Raw genomic sequence first — 15,741 nt, 5'->3', positions numbered from 1 at the left:
ATGGCCACGCCAGAGGCTCTGTTGTTATTGTCCCCTGACCAAACAGAAGGCCCTTTATCCCACCTATCTTCAAAGCTTTTATACCTCTCTTGATAGGCTAAAGCACACTCCTGCAACATCAACACATCTCCCTCTCTCTGCTGGAGGTAATCAAAGACAGACTGACATTTAACTCTGTCATTGATACCTCTGGTGTTAAGAGAAATTATGTTTAGAGCCATATTACATAAGAAAGTGGAACCAGTCTTTACAAAACACATTTCTCTTCTGTCTCACCTGTTACCTTCTTCTTTTTCTTTTTCTTCTTACCAATTTCCTGCCAGCCATCCTCTGAATGAGCCTTCATCAGGGTGGCAGCAGTAAAAGCGTTCACAGAGTCCATTTCAAGGAAGGGGCTAGAGGGAGGGGTGGAGGGGTTCCAGCTGTCCCCATCGCCATGCTCTCCTTCCTCCTCGCTCGGGGAGAAAACAGAGTCATTTTTCCTTTTCCTCACGTCCAGCTCCTGGGAGCACTGAGGGGAAAGGGGTGCAGCCGATGCACCAGTCTCCTCCTCCCCCTCACCCACCAGCTGCTGCAGATCCTCCGTGATGGACTGGATGGAGGAGAGGAGGGCATCTGTAGCACTTGCAGAGTCTGGGAAAAGCAGCTCCGCTGAATCCTGGTTATCCTCGCTGGACCCGCTCCACCGGGGGGCCCCACACTGGCCCTCGTTCTGAGGAGCAGGAGTGGGGGAGGGGTCCTCGCTGTTCTCGGGGGTTTTCAAACCCTCGTGCTTGTCTGGTGCAGTCTGCGGTTGTGGGGGCGTAGTGGATCTTTCTTCCACCGGCCCCGGAGCCACAGCAGGACTGATCCTGGCTGGAGGCTGAGAGTCTTTGTCCAACAAGGGTTCTTTGTTTGACTTGTTGTTTGCTTTGGCTTTTCGGGCCGGTTTGGCTGAAACAAGCACTGCCTCATCCTTTCTCATTTTGAGTTTATTGGCGTAGGCGTGAGGGCAGTTCTTAAAAACGTGTCCTTCCGAGCCACATAAATTGCACTTTGGCAGCATTGAACAGTCAGAGGCTAAATGTCCCTGTTTGCCACAGGTCTTGCAGCATTTCACAGTGCAGGACGATGCCAGGTGTCCCACAGCACCACAGCGCCGACACACCTTTGGTTGTCCCACATAAAAAAACATAGCCATTGCAGGCGCCCAGCCGGATTGTAGAGGGCAGGTGCCTTAAGCCTCCATTTACATTGTCCGGTAGCAAGCGAACCTCGAATTTCCTTGCTCCTGTTTTTATACCGTCAACATCTCTAACCTCAGTTCCATGGTGGACGGTGCAGTACTGGTTAAGCCAGGTGTGAATGTCCTCCGTCTTTGCCAGTTCCGAGAACATAACAACATGCACGGTTTTCCTCTCTCTCTGTGTCAAAGGCTGCAAGTTGATCTTCTCAAGAGCAGGAACTTTCCCTCTTTTTGCCTCAAACACATCCACACATTGTTCAAACAGAGGATAGGTAGCAAATACAACCTCAAATGCTTTCTGACCTGGGAGAGCGAAGATGAAATCCAAGTGCCGAGGTTCAAAGCCAAGTTCCTTCTGCAACACTTTTCTGCTGAACTGCATACGATCCATGAAGAGGTCATCCAAAAGCTCAAAACGCAGAGCATTCTTGCGGGATCCAAAAGTTGCCATTTCGTAAACTGCTAAACAAACACTGCTTCTACAAAACAAGAAAACAATCCAACAACTCCACCTACAGGCTGATCAAGGTATCTCCCCTGCCAGGTAAGTATGAGTTGTACAGGCCCCTGCAAGCGGCCCGCACCCACAGCACAGCACTCGCAGCCTAGGCCAGCTCCTCGCCCTGCACGCCACCGCCTCCTGCTGGGCCCACTCTTTCGCACACTCACACGCCACACCAACACTCAAAAGTGTGGGGAAAACGAGAAAACGAGCGCGCCGTTTCCTACACATCTGCAGTCGCCATTTCGCCATCGCAGCATGTCCCGGGATGCAATTCGGCCTCATTTACATATCACCAGACCGGCAGATCGCTACGCAAGCTCGCGACGTGCGCCTGCCACACACCGAACAAACACCGGAGCCTCTTCAGCAATTTCCGAAAAACGCGCCTGCTCGCCTGCCCCCAAGGCTCCGTCTCTTACCTGCTCTCCAGAGCCTGCTGCCTTCCGTGCTTTTCCCTCGGCACCGCTGCACCGCACCGCACACAGCTCCTGCAGCGGGGGGAGAAAGTTTCCACGCTCCGCCGCAGGGAAGGCTCGCTCCGTGCGCACACGTCCTTTCAATGCCAGTTCAACAAGTGCTCCGCATTAGCAGCGTCGGGGCTCCGGCGTGTCGCGCCTCACCTCACCTCGCACAGCCCCCTTCCTTCAATGTCTGGCGCTGGGCACGCCCCGCTCTCCTCCACCTCATCTTATCGCGTGTGACCTCCGACAATGGCCACAATGCCGGGGAATGGCACCTGTAAAGTGTTAATTGGGGCACAGGAACAGCCCGCCTCGTCTCGGGGGCCGGCTTCAAAGACAATACAGCAAGCACAGCGGGGCGGGGGAAGAAGACGACACGACACTCGCAGGCACATTCAGCTCCGGCGGGAACGAGTCCTCCGTCGGTCTTTTCAAGTGCTGAGAGCCGAGTAATCCCCGGTGACTAGGTCTCACCCTGCGACTCTCGACTGGGCTCACCCACGGCAGCCCAGCAGGTGTGAGCCCGGCCGGCACCCGGATGGGAGATTCCCCCCGGGAAAGCTCAGGTTGCTGCTGCTGCTCCTGCGAGAGGGGTGACTGGGACCAGTAGGGAGCGCTCACCCTGCGGGCTGTGTGGCTCTCTTATGCCCCAGCATCCTCATGGCGACACTCTGCTGCACAAACAGGCGCCGTCCTTCGGGGGAGGCGTAAAACCGAGGTGTCCTGACCCTCCTTGGCCATTCCAAATCCCAGGGCGTCTCTCAAGAAAGAGTCACGGGGGTGTTACCCATCAGTCGGGCTCTCCTCCTAATCCCCGTCTCACCTGTAACAATCAATGATGAGGCCCCCTGTCCCGTGATATTGTACTTGTCTCCTGGCCGCTGGCTGGCGCCGTGAGATTTAGTGCTCGCGCAAGAGACCGGGGCAGGGCGCGAACGCGGCCCCCCGCCCCCCGCAAAGTGTGCGCTCCAGGTTCCCTCTCGGGGCTCTGCAGCACAGCGTCCCGGCGCTTCCTCCTCGCCGGCCGCCGGGACAGCGGAAAGGCAGCGAGAAGGAGCCTCTTGCTCTGACGCCGCAAGGCCACAAGAGGGCGGAGGCGCCGCGCGTCTGGCCGACGTGTAGGGCCGGTGCGCTTTATGTGCCGAAATAAAACGCGACAGCCCAGAAATGTTTTCAGAGTGCTGTGCACTGGAGGTTTCTGTCTTGTGAACACTTGCCTTGTGCTCCTCCGTGCAGTTTGTTTGTCCTGCTCCAGTGCGGGACAAGAGCAGGGCAAGCCAACTGAAGGGAGCACATTCGCCAACATCCAGGCACGCACTGAGTTCGAAAGCGGCTCCTTTCCAAAGAATCGCACATGAACGATCCCTCAGTCCCGCCCAGGGGGCACGGCGCCCCCGCCACACAGCTTCAAGTAGCGAGTCCGGCGCCCCGGCTTGCGCTTACGGCCACACCACCCTGAACACGCCCGATCTCGTCTGATCTCGGAAGCTAAGCAGGGTCGGGCCTGGTTAGTACTTGGATGGGAGACCGCCTGGGAATACCAGGTGCTGTAAGCTTTTGCTCTCTCGGCCAGCGGGGGTCGCCGTTGGTGCCGTAGGCTTTGGGAGGAAGAACTCGAGTATGGACATTTATTTCCCAAAAATACCAAACATTTCAATCTTCCCACTTTTGTTTCCTTCGGCAACGCTGACTGGCAAACGGTATCGCGACGGTCGTCCACTTTCTAGGCATGCCAGTTCAGAAAGAGAAGCTCCCTCACATCCCTTCAGATGCTCAAGAAAAATGATCGATATCCTGATCTCTAAAGATGGCTCTTTTAATGGCATGCGTGTGATTCGTATTAGGAAAAAAACACGTTTGTAAAACGAATATCGAAGCTGCCTCTAAATCTGCAATTGAAGGTCAGTCAATAAACAACTCGTTTTTCGTAGAAATATACATATATTCATTTATAACCCATTTCATTCATTGAGCACAGATTCTCCAACAAAATGAGCAGGGATGGATTCAGAGTGAGCAGAAAAAAAGGGAAAAACCGAGTTAAGAACAAGAAAGCATAGCGTATGTCTGTAACGGGCACTAAAACGAGTACCGTGTCGTCTGCCGGTGCTCGTGAATAACCCCAGGGCGTCTTTCTAATAACCCCCCTCTATGAAGCGGTTTCACCAGCATGTTGTGCTGCTCACGGGGGGGGGGGGCTGCCGAGCGCGGAAGCCCAGCACAGCTCCCCAGCACACAGCAAAGCCGCCTGCACTGCCGCATCTGTTATTGGACCAAGCACACCAGGGGAGAGCGCGAACGCAGTCCCCCACTACCAGAAATTATGCAGTCGAGATTCCCACATTTGGGGAATTCGCAGGGGTCAGCACAGCCGGAGTGCAATGGCCGAGCCTCGCCCTGGGTCAACCAATTTCAATTTTTAAGAACTTTATTTTCTTTTCACAAAAAAGTACAGGACATCACAATTTAGAACGCTTTACATTAATATACATACTTAAAACAGTATATATGATCACATCTCATTACATTTTGACACGGTACCAGTTACATAGCAACAATTTCTTTTTTTCTGGTGCAAATCACATTCTTTACTTAAACATGATAATGTTTTTCACAGTTTCTTGAGATATTGACCTATGCTCTCTATTTCCCACAGATTTTCTGCTTCCTCCCTCCCTTCTCTCCACAGATCTCTGAGGTAATAGTTCTCTCGGGTGATGAACAGGGCCAGGCTACCTGCTGCCTTGACTGGGACCTCGATGCCTTTGAACAGCCCCATGTTCCTCACTCTCCACAGGGCGTCTTTCCCACTGTTCACCACGGCCCAGATCCTGTCAAACACGTCAGGAGGAAGTTTGACAGGAGAGATGCCGTATATGACGAAAGCAGCGGTCAGGGTAAATTGGGGCGAGAGAGCTTGCAACCAATTTTCAAACTGTGCCCAGAAGGCCTTAGCAAAAAAGCAGGACCACAGGAGATGGGTCACAGTCTCCTCCTCGCCGCAGCCCACCCTAACGCAGCGAGGGCTGGGGGTGAGGCCCCTACGGTACAAGAAAGTTCGTACCGGTAAGCACTGGTGGACGACACTCCAGGCTAAATCTCTGTGAATGTTGCACAGAAACTTAGAGGATGTGTGTTTCCACACCTTCCTTGTTTGGGCTGATGTTAAAATGCCCACAGGGGTCTGCCTATTGTTCTGGGGTGCAACGAAATCTTCCAGTTTTTGGACGCTGACATCTCGGAGGGGAATATGGCCAATTGGGTGAGATCTTAGAAAACTTTTAACTGTCCCATAAATTGCAGGGCATGTGTCAGAGAGTGGGACATCCAGCTTGGGTCTGACACCCCACACTCTGAACACCTCCCTACCTATCCAGAGCCTGGAAAAATAAGTCCAGGTACGCGCTGCAGGTGCTGTTGCAAAGCCTCTCAGCACAGAGGCCAGGAAAATGCACAGCAGCTTCGTAGCAATATCTGGGACAGACTTCCCCCCTGAGGGTAGCGGCCTGTACATTATTTCCCTTCTGAGTCTTTCCTGCTTCCCACCCCATAGAAATTGAAACATCAATCTCCTCAGCACCGCCGCAACACGGTGTGGGATTGGGAAGGTAGAAGCCAGAAAATTCAAGACAGGCAAGAGCTCAGCTTTGATGACCAGCACCTTCCCTGTCATGGTGAGGTCTCGGTCCTTCCATTGCATCAGTTTTTTGTTTAAGATTGGCAATTTGTTCTGCCAATTTACTGTTCCCATCTCTTCTCCAAAATACACCCCCAGGACCTTAATTCTCTTCTCTTGCAGCCTGAGATCATGTCCTTCTTTTGGCTCCCTCCAGTTCTGATAAAAAATCTCACTCTTAGATTTGTTAATTTTTGCAGAGGAAGCCAAAGAGAAACGATCACAGCACTGCAGAGCTCTGCTAATTGAGGCATTGTCAGAGAGGAGCAGGGTGACGTCATCCATGTATAGAGATGTCTTTACCTCTCCTCCCCCACTTCCAGGCACTGGTATCCCATTAATGGCCTGATCCTGGCGCAAGGCACAGGCTAAGGGCTCCATAGCCAAAACGAATAACAAGGGGGATAATGGGCAGCCCTGCCTCACCCCTGAACAGACTTCAAAGGGGCGTGATCTATTGCCATTAACCATTACTCTGCTGTTGCTACCTGTGTACAGCAGGTTAATCCACTTTCTCATGATGGGGCCAAACTTCATGTGCTCAAGTACCGATGTCAAGTACTGCCGGTTTAGGCGGTCAAAGGCCTTTTCTAGGTCTACACCTAAAATGCACAGAGGGAGGGAGCGATCCTCCGAGTACAGACAGACATCCCTCAACAAGGCCAGGTTGTCGCTCATCAGGCGTCCTGCTATCCCACAAGTCTGTTCTTTCCCTACCAGTGAGGCCACTACATTTTGTAGGCGCAGGAAAAGGGCTTTGGACAGGATCTTAGTGTCCACGCCTAACAGGCTGAGGGGTCTCCAGTTCTTTATGTCATTCTTTGCTCCTTTCTTAAACAAGAGAGAGATAGTGCCTTCTCTTAAGGAGTCAGGCAGCAATTCTGTCTTATAGCTTTCCTCAAATAGGAGCAGTAGCGGATCCTGAAGCAGATCCCAAAAGGTGCAATAAAATTCTTTAGGGAGCCCGTCAGCACCCGGAGTTTTCCCCTTCTGTAAGCTCTCCATAGCCTGTCTCAGCTCTTCTACTGTCAAATCCCTCTCAAGTACTTCCCTATCTTCTTCACTGAAAACGTTTTCTAGCTTTGAGGTGAAAAAATGAATTTCTTCATCCTTTACCTCTGTAGAGCTGTACAGTCTTGAGTAGAAGGCCTCGGTGCAGGAGAGGATAGCACTCGGCTCTGTTCTCTCTCGTCCCTCCTCATCAACTACACTTTCCATGACAGACTTGGAGCCTACCACTTTCCTGAAAAAGAAGCGAGTACACTTCTCATTTTCTTCCAAGAACTGCACTCTGCTTCTTAACAGCACTCCTCGACTACTTTCTTCGGCTATGCTCCGGATGTCCTTTTTTAAAAGGGTGATATCCTCGAGCACATCGAAGCCACTGTGCAGCATCGTGTAGAGACGCTGCAGCTGCCTCCGTTTCCTGGCTAGCACTCCTCTCCGTCTGGCAGCAGCCTTCCTTCCCTCAGCCATGAAAAAGGCCTTTGTCCTCACCTTCACCTCCTCCCACCACTCTCCTACTGACCCGTACAGACACTGCAAGGACAGCCACTGTGATAGTTTCTCCTTGTAGCGGGATACTACCCCCTCGTTCTCTAGCAGCTTTGTGTTGAGTTTCCAGAGGCCTGGGCCAAAGACAGTCCCGCCCTGGAGTTCTACTCTACACCCTAAAGCCTGGTGATCTGAGAAGAAGACAGGCTGAAGAGTGACCCCAACAACTTTCACTCTCGCTGAGACAAAGCAATAGTCAATTCTGGAGCTGCTATTCCTCCCTGACCATGTATATCCTGCTGTTGTGGGATATATACATCTATATGTGTCTGAGAGTTTAAAGTCTTGAACTAAGTTTTGCAGGGCCAGTGAGCTGGAATCCAATTTTATCGGAGAGCTAGACTGCCTGTCTGTGTGCTCTAAGATACAATTAAAATCCCCTCCCACTATCACGTCTGTGCTACATAACAATAGGGGAGAGAGTGCCTTGAGTAGCTCCACCCTTCCTCCCACGTCAGTAGGACAATACACATTGATTAGCCGCAGGTTAACGGTCCCCCATTCCACATCCACACACAGCAACCTGCCATCTATGACCCTCTGAATACTTTTCAATTTGAAAGCCCATCCTTTGAAAAGAATGGCCACGCCAGAGGCTCTGTTGTTATTGTCCCCTGACCAAACAGAAGGCCCTTTATCCCACCTATCTTCAAAGCTTTTATACCTCTCTTGATAGGCTAAAGCACACTCCTGCAACATCAACACATCTCCCTCTCTCTGCTGGAGGTAATCAAAGACAGACTGACATTTAACTCTGTCATTGATACCTCTGGTGTTAAGAGAAATTATGTTTAGAGCCATATTACATAAGAAAGTGGAACCAGTCTTTACAAAACACATTTCTCTTCTGTCTCACCTGTTACCTTCTTCTTTTTCTTTTTCTTCTTACCAATTTCCTGCCAGCCATCCTCTGAATGAGCCTTCATCAGGGTGGCAGCAGTAAAAGCGTTCACAGAGTCCATTTCAAGGAAGGGGCTAGAGGGAGGGGTGGAGGGGTTCCAGCTGTCCCCATCGCCATGCTCTCCTTCCTCCTCGCTCGGGGAGAAAACAGAGTCATTTTTCCTTTTCCTCACGTCCAGCTCCTGGGAGCACTGAGGGGAAAGGGGTGCAGCCGATGCACCAGTCTCCTCCTCCCCCTCACCCACCAGCTGCTGCAGATCCTCCGTGATGGACTGGATGGAGGAGAGGAGGGCATCTGTAGCACTTGCAGAGTCTGGGAAAAGCAGCTCCGCTGAATCCTGGTTATCCTCGCTGGACCCGCTCCACCGGGGGGCCCCACACTGGCCCTCGTTCTGAGGAGCAGGAGTGGGGGAGGGGTCCTCGCTGTTCTCGGGGGTTTTCAAACCCTCGTGCTTGTCTGGTGCAGTCTGCGGTTGTGGGGGCGTAGTGGATCTTTCTTCCACCGGCCCCGGAGCCACAGCAGGACTGATCCTGGCTGGAGGCTGAGAGTCTTTGTCCAACAAGGGTTCTTTGTTTGACTTGTTGTTTGCTTTGGCTTTTCGGGCCGGTTTGGCTGAAACAAGCACTGCCTCATCCTTTCTCATTTTGAGTTTATTGGCGTAGGCGTGAGGGCAGTTCTTAAAAACGTGTCCTTCCGAGCCACATAAATTGCACTTTGGCAGCATTGAACAGTCAGAGGCTAAATGTCCCTGTTTGCCACAGGTCTTGCAGCATTTCACAGTGCAGGACGATGCCAGGTGTCCCACAGCACCACAGCGCCGACACACCTTTGGTTGTCCCACATAAAAAAACATAGCCATTGCAGGCGCCCAGCCGGATTGTAGAGGGCAGGTGCCTTAAGCCTCCATTTACATTGTCCGGTAGCAAGCGAACCTCGAATTTCCTTGCTCCTGTTTTTATACCGTCAACATCTCTAACCTCAGTTCCATGGTGGACGGTGCAGTACTGGTTAAGCCAGGTGTGAATGTCCTCCGTCTTTGCCAGTTCCGAGAACATAACAACATGCACGGTTTTCCTCTCTCTCTGTGTCAAAGGCTGCAAGTTGATCTTCTCAAGAGCAGGAACTTTCCCTCTTTTTGCCTCAAACACATCCACACATTGTTCAAACAGAGGATAGGTAGCAAATACAACCTCAAATGCTTTCTGACCTGGGAGAGCGAAGATGAAATCCAAGTGCCGAGGTTCAAAGCCAAGTTCCTTCTGCAACACTTTTCTGCTGAACTGCATACGATCCATGAAGAGGTCATCCAAAAGCTCAAAACGCAGAGCATTCTTGCGGGATCCAAAAGTTGCCATTTCGTAAACTGCTAAACAAACACTGCTTCTACAAAACAAGAAAACAATCCAACAACTCCACCTACAGGCTGATCAAGGTATCTCCCCTGCCAGGTAAGTATGAGTTGTACAGGCCCCTGCAAGCGGCCCGCACCCACAGCACAGCACTCGCAGCCTAGGCCAGCTCCTCGCCCTGCACGCCACCGCCTCCTGCTGGGCCCACTCTTTCGCACACTCACACGCCACACCAACACTCAAAAGTGTGGGGAAAACGAGAAAACGAGCGCGCCGTTTCCTACACATCTGCAGTCGCCATTTCGCCATCGCAGCATGTCCCGGGATGCAATTCGGCCTCATTTACATATCACCAGACCGGCAGATCGCTACGCAAGCTCGCGACGTGCGCCTGCCACACACCGAACAAACACCGGAGCCTCTTCAGCAATTTCCGAAAAACGCGCCTGCTCGCCTGCCCCCAAGGCTCCGTCTCTTACCTGCTCTCCAGAGCCTGCTGCCTTCCGTGCTTTTCCCTCGGCACCGCTGCACCGCACCGCACACAGCTCCTGCAGCGGGGGGAGAAAGTTTCCACGCTCCGCCGCAGGGAAGGCTCGCTCCGTGCGCACACGTCCTTTCAATGCCAGTTCAACAAGTGCTCCGCATTAGCAGCGTCGGGGCTCCGGCGTGTCGCGCCTCACCTCACCTCGCACAGCCCCCTTCCTTCAATGTCTGGCGCTGGGCACGCCCCGCTCTCCTCCACCTCATCTTATCGCGTGTGACCTCCGACAATGGCCACAATGCCGGGGAATGGCACCTGTAAAGTGTTAATTGGGGCACAGGAACAGCCCGCCTCGTCTCGGGGGCCGGCTTCAAAGACAATACAGCAAGCACAGCGGGGCGGGGGAAGAAGACGACACGACACTCGCAGGCACATTCAGCTCCGGCGGGAACGAGTCCTCCGTCGGTCTTTTCAAGTGCTGAGAGCCGAGTAATCCCCGGTGACTAGGTCTCACCCTGCGACTCTCGACTGGGCTCACCCACGGCAGCCCAGCAGGTGTGAGCCCGGCCGGCACCCGGATGGGAGATTCCCCCCGGGAAAGCTCAGGTTGCTGCTGCTGCTCCTGCGAGAGGGGTGACTGGGACCAGTAGGGAGCGCTCACCCTGCGGGCTGTGTGGCTCTCTTATGCCCCAGCATCCTCATGGCGACACTCTGCTGCACAAACAGGCGCCGTCCTTCGGGGGAGGCGTAAAACCGAGGTGTCCTGACCCTCCTTGGCCATTCCAAATCCCAGGGCGTCTCTCAAGAAAGAGTCACGGGGGTGTTACCCATCAGTCGGGCTCTCCTCCTAATCCCCGTCTCACCTGTAACAATCAATGATGAGGCCCCCTGTCCCGTGATATTGTACTTGTCTCCTGGCCGCTGGCTGGCGCCGTGAGATTTAGTGCTCGCGCAAGAGACCGGGGCAGGGCGCGAACGCGGCCCCCCGCCCCCCGCCCCCCGCAAAGTGTGCGCTCCAGGTTCCCTCTCGGGGCTCTGCAGCACAGCGTCCCGGCGCTTCCTCCTCGCCGGCCGCCGGGACAGCGGAAAGGCAGCGAGAAGGAGCCTCTTGCTCTGACGCCGCAAGGCCACAAGAGGGCGGAGGCGCCGCGCGTCTGGCCGACGTGTAGGGCCGGTGCGCTTTATGTGCCGAAATAAAACGCGACAGCCCAGAAATGTTTTCAGAGTGCTGTGCACTGGAGGTTTCTGTCTTGTGAACACTTGCCTTGTGCTCCTCCGTGCAGTTTGTTTGTCCTGCTCCAGTGCGGGACAAGAGCAGGGCAAGCCAACTGAAGGGAGCACATTCGCCAACATCCAGGCACGCACTGAGTTCGAAAGCGGCTCCTTTCCAAAGAATCGCACATGAACGATCCCTCAGTCCCGCCCAGGGGGCACGGCGCCCCCGCCACACAGCTTCAAGTAGCGAGTCCGGCGCCCCGGCTTGCGCTTACGGCCACACCACCCTGAACACGCCCGATCTCGTCTGATCTCGGAAGCTAAGCAGGGTCGGGCCTGGTTAGTACTTGGATGGGAGACCGCCTGGGAATACCAGGTGCTGTAAGCTTTTGCTCTCTCGGCCAGCGGGGGTCGCCGTTGGTGCCGTAGGCTTTGGGAGGAAGAACTCGAGTATGGACATTTATTTCCCGAAAATACCAAACATTTCAATCTTCCCACTTTTGTTTCCTTCGGCAACGCTGACTGGCAAACGGTATCGCGACGGTCGTCCACTTTCTAGGCATGCCAGTTCAGAAAGAGAAGCTCCCTCACATCCCTTCAGATGCTCAAGAAAAATGATCGATATCCTGATCTCTAAAGATGGCTCTTTTAATGGCATGCGTGTGATTCGTATTAGGAAAAAAACACGTTTGTAAAACGAATATCGAAGCTGCCTCTAAATCTGCAATTGAAGGTCAGTCAATAAACAACTCGTTTTTCGTAGAAATATACATATATTCATTTATAACCCATTTCATTCATTGAGCACAGATTCTCCAACAAAATGAGCAGGGATGGATTCAGAGTGAGCAGAAAAAAAGGGAAAAACCGAGTTAAGAACAAGAAAGCATAGCGTATGTCTGTAACGGGCACTAAAACGAGTACCATGTCGTCTGCCGGTGCTCGTGAATAACCCCAGGGCATCTTTCTAATAACCCCCCTCTATGAAGCGGTTTCACCAGCATGTTGTGCTGCTCACGGGGGGGGGCTGCCGAGCGCGGAAGCCCAGCACAGCTCCCCAGCACACAGCAAAGCCGCCTGCACTGCCGCATCTGTTATTGGACCAAGCACACCAGGGGAGAGCGCGAACGCAGTCCCCCACTATCAGAAATTATGCAGTCGAGATTCCCACATTTGGGGAATTCGCAGGGGTCAGCACAGCCGGAGTGCAATGGCCGAGCCTCGCCCTGGGTGAATCTCCTTCTTGATGAAGGTATCTCCCCTGCCAGGTAAGTATGAGTTGTACAGGCCCCTGCAAGCGGCCCGCACCCACAGCACAGCACTCACAGCCTAGGCCAGCTCCTCGCCCTGCACGCCACCGCCTCCTGCTGGGCCCACTCTTTCGCACACTCACACGCCACACCAACACTCAAAAGTGTGGGGAAAACGAGAAAACGAGCGCGCCGTTTCCTACACATCTGCAGTCGCCATTTCGCCATCGCAGCATGTCCCGGGATGCAATTCGGCCTCATTTACATATCACCAGACCGGCAGATCGCTACGCAAGCTCGCGACGTGCGCCTGCCACACACCGAACAAACACCGGAGCCTCTTCAGCAATTTCCGAAAAACGCGCCTGCTCGCCTGCCCCCAAGGCTCCGTCTCTTACCTGCTCTCCAGAGCCTGCTGCCTTCCGTGCTTTTCCCTCGGCACCGCTGCACCGCACCGCACACAGCTCCTGCAGCGGGGGGAGAAAGTTTCCACGCTCCGCCGCAGGGAAGGCTCGCTCCGTGCGCACACGTCCTTTCAATGCCAGTTCAACAAGTGCTCCGCATTAGCAGCGTCGGGGCTCCGGCGTATCGCGCCTCACCTCACCTCGCACAGCCCCCTTCCTTCAATGTCTGGCGCTGGGCACGCCCCGCTCTCCTCCACCTCATCTTATCGCGTGTGACCTCCGACAATGGCCACAATGCCGGGGAATGGCACCTGTAAAGTGTTAATTGGGGCACAGGAACAGCCCGCCTCGTCTCGGGGGCCGGCTTCAAAGACAATACAGCAAGCACAGCGGGGCGGGGGAAGAAGACGACACGACACTCGCAGGCACATTCAGCTCCGGCGGGAACGAGTCCTCCGTCGGTCTTTTCAAGTGCTGAGAGCCGAGTAATCCCCGGTGACTAGGTCTCACCCTGCGACTCTCGACTGGGCTCACCCACGGCAGCCCAGCAGGTGTGAGCCCGGCCGGCACCCGGATGGGAGATTCCCCCCGGGAAAGCTCAGGTTGCTGCTGCTGCTCCTGCGAGAGGGGTGACTGGGACCAGTAGGGAGCGCTCACCCTGCGGGCTGTGTGGCTCTCTTATGCCCCAGCATCCTCATGGCGACACTCTGCTGCACAAACAGGCGCCGTCCTTCGGGGGAGGCGTAAAACCGAGGTGTCCTGACCCTCCTTGGCCATTCCAAATCCCAGGGCGTCTCTCAAGAAAGAGTCACGGGGGTGTTACCCATCAGTCGGGCTCTCCTCCTAATCCCCGTCTCACCTGTAACAATCAATGATGAGGCCCCCTGTCCCGTGATATTGTACTTGTCTCCTGGCCGCTGGCTGGCGCCGTGAGATTTAGTGCTCGCGCAAGAGACCGGGGCAGGGCGCGAACGCGGCCCCCCGCCCCCCGCCCCCCACAAAGTGTGCGCTCCAGGTTCCCTCTCGGGGCTCTGCAGCACAGCGTCCCGGCGCTTCCTCCTCGCCGGCCGCCGGGACAGCGGAAAGGCAGCGAGAAGGAGCCTCTTGCTCTGACGCCGCAAGGCCACAAGAGGGCGGAGGCGCCGCGCGTCTGGCCGACGTGTAGGGCCGGTGCGCTTTATGTGCCGAAATAAAACGCGACAGCCCAGAAATGTTTTCAGAGTGCTGTGCACTGGAGGTTTCTGTCTTGTGAACACTTGCCTTGTGCTCCTCCGTGCAGTTTGTTTGTCCTGCTCCAGTGCGGGACAAGAGCAGGGCAAGCCAACTGAAGGGAGCACATTCGCCAACATCCAGGCACGCACTGAGTTCGAAAGCGGCTCCTTTCCAAAGAATCGCACATGAACGATCCCTCAGTCCCGCCCAGGGGGCACGGCGCCCCCGCCACACAGCTTCAAGTAGCGAGTCCGGCGCCCCGGCTTGCGCTTACGGCCACACCACCCTGAACACGCCCGATCTCGTCTGATCTCGGAAGCTAAGCAGGGTCGGGCCTGGTTAGTACTTGGATGGGAGACCGCCTGGGAATACCAGGTGCTGTAAGCTTTTGCTCTCTCTTTGGGAGGAAGAACTCGAGTATGGACATTTATTTCCCGAAAATACCAAACATTTCAATCTTCCCACTTTTGTTTCCTTCGGCAACGCTGACTGGCAAACGGTATCGCGACGGTCGTCCACTTTCTAGGCATGCCAGTTCAGAAAGAGAAGCTCCCTCACATCCCTTCAGATGCTCAAGAAAAATGATCGATATCCTGATCTCTAAAGATGGCTCTTTTAATGGCATGCGTGTGATTCGTATTAGGAAAAAAACACGTTTGTAAAACGAATATCGAAGCTGCCTCTAAATCTGCAATTGAAGGTCAGTCAATAAACAACTCGTTTTTCGTAGAAATATACATATATTCATTTATAACCCATTTCATTCATTGAGCACAGATTCTCCAACAAAATGAGCAGGGATGGATTCAGAGTGAGCAGAAAAAAAGGGAAAAACCGAGTTAAGAACAAGAAAGCATAGCGTATGTCTGTAACGGGCACTAAAACGAGTACCATGTCGTCTGCCGGTGCTCGTGAATAACCCCCCTCTATGAAGCGGTTTCACCAGCATGTTGTGCTGCTCACGGGGGGGGGCTGCCGAGCGCGGAAGCCCAGCACAGCTCCCCAGCACACAGCAAAGCCGCCTGCACTGCCGCATCTGTTATTGGACCAAGCACACCAGGGGAGAGCGCGAACGCAGTCCCCCACTATCAGAAATTATGCAGTCGAGATTCCCACATTTGGGGAATTCGCAGGGGTCAGCACAGCCGGAGTGCAATGGCCGAGCCTCGCCCTGGGTGAACCTCCTTCTTGATCAAGGTATCTCCCCTGCCAGGTAAGTATGAGTTGTACAGGCCCCTGCAAGCGGCCCGCACCCACAGCACAGCACTCACAGCCTAGGCCAGCTCCTCGCCCTGCACGCCACCGCCTCCTGCTGGGCCCACTCTTTCGCACACTCACACGCCACACCAACACTCAAAAGTGTGGGGAAAACGAGAAAACGAGCGCGCCGTTTCCTACACATCTGCAGTCGCCATTTCGCCATCGCAGCATGTCCCGGGATGCAATTCGGCCTCATTTACATATCACCAGACCGGCAGATCGCTACGCAAGCTCGCGACGTGCGCCTG

At 54.2% G+C, this 15,741-nt stretch overlaps 5 non-coding genes and 1 pseudogene across 5 annotated transcripts; 3 read left to right on the top strand and 3 right to left on the bottom strand.

The window, feature by feature from the left end:
* The first annotated feature begins 3,628 nt into the window (after positions 1-3,628).
* Positions 3,629-3,747, top strand: LOC148841977 (5S ribosomal RNA). The gene has a single exon (XR_016093691.1). It is a non-coding gene; the product is annotated as a 5S ribosomal RNA (ribosomal RNA).
* Positions 3,748-4,474: 727 nt separating this feature from the next.
* Positions 4,475-4,610, bottom strand: LOC148841976 (U1 spliceosomal RNA; annotated as a pseudogene).
* Positions 4,611-11,636: 7,026 nt separating this feature from the next.
* LOC148841975 (5S ribosomal RNA) lies at positions 11,637-11,755 on the top strand. The gene has a single exon (XR_016093690.1). It is a non-coding gene; the product is annotated as a 5S ribosomal RNA (ribosomal RNA).
* A 724-nt stretch (positions 11,756-12,479) lies between these two features.
* Positions 12,480-12,643, bottom strand: LOC148841974 (U1 spliceosomal RNA). Its single transcript, XR_016091676.1, has one exon. It is a non-coding gene; the product is annotated as a U1 spliceosomal RNA (small nuclear RNA).
* A 1,858-nt stretch (positions 12,644-14,501) lies between these two features.
* LOC148841973 (5S ribosomal RNA) lies at positions 14,502-14,620 on the top strand. Its single transcript, XR_016093689.1, has one exon. It is a non-coding gene; the product is annotated as a 5S ribosomal RNA (ribosomal RNA).
* A 670-nt stretch (positions 14,621-15,290) lies between these two features.
* LOC148841972 (U1 spliceosomal RNA) lies at positions 15,291-15,454 on the bottom strand. Its single transcript, XR_016091611.1, has one exon. It is a non-coding gene; the product is annotated as a U1 spliceosomal RNA (small nuclear RNA).
* Between the last annotated feature and the right edge of the window lie 287 nt (positions 15,455-15,741).

This window comes from Atractosteus spatula, chromosome 1 (assembly GCF_055471065.1).
Source record: "Atractosteus spatula isolate fAtrSpa1 chromosome 1, fAtrSpa1.hap1, whole genome shotgun sequence".
In the NCBI taxonomy this organism is placed as follows: domain Eukaryota; kingdom Metazoa; phylum Chordata; class Actinopteri; order Semionotiformes; family Lepisosteidae; genus Atractosteus; species Atractosteus spatula.
Note: the sequence above shows the minus strand (reverse complement) of the source record. Positions and strands in the feature narration are given on the sequence as shown.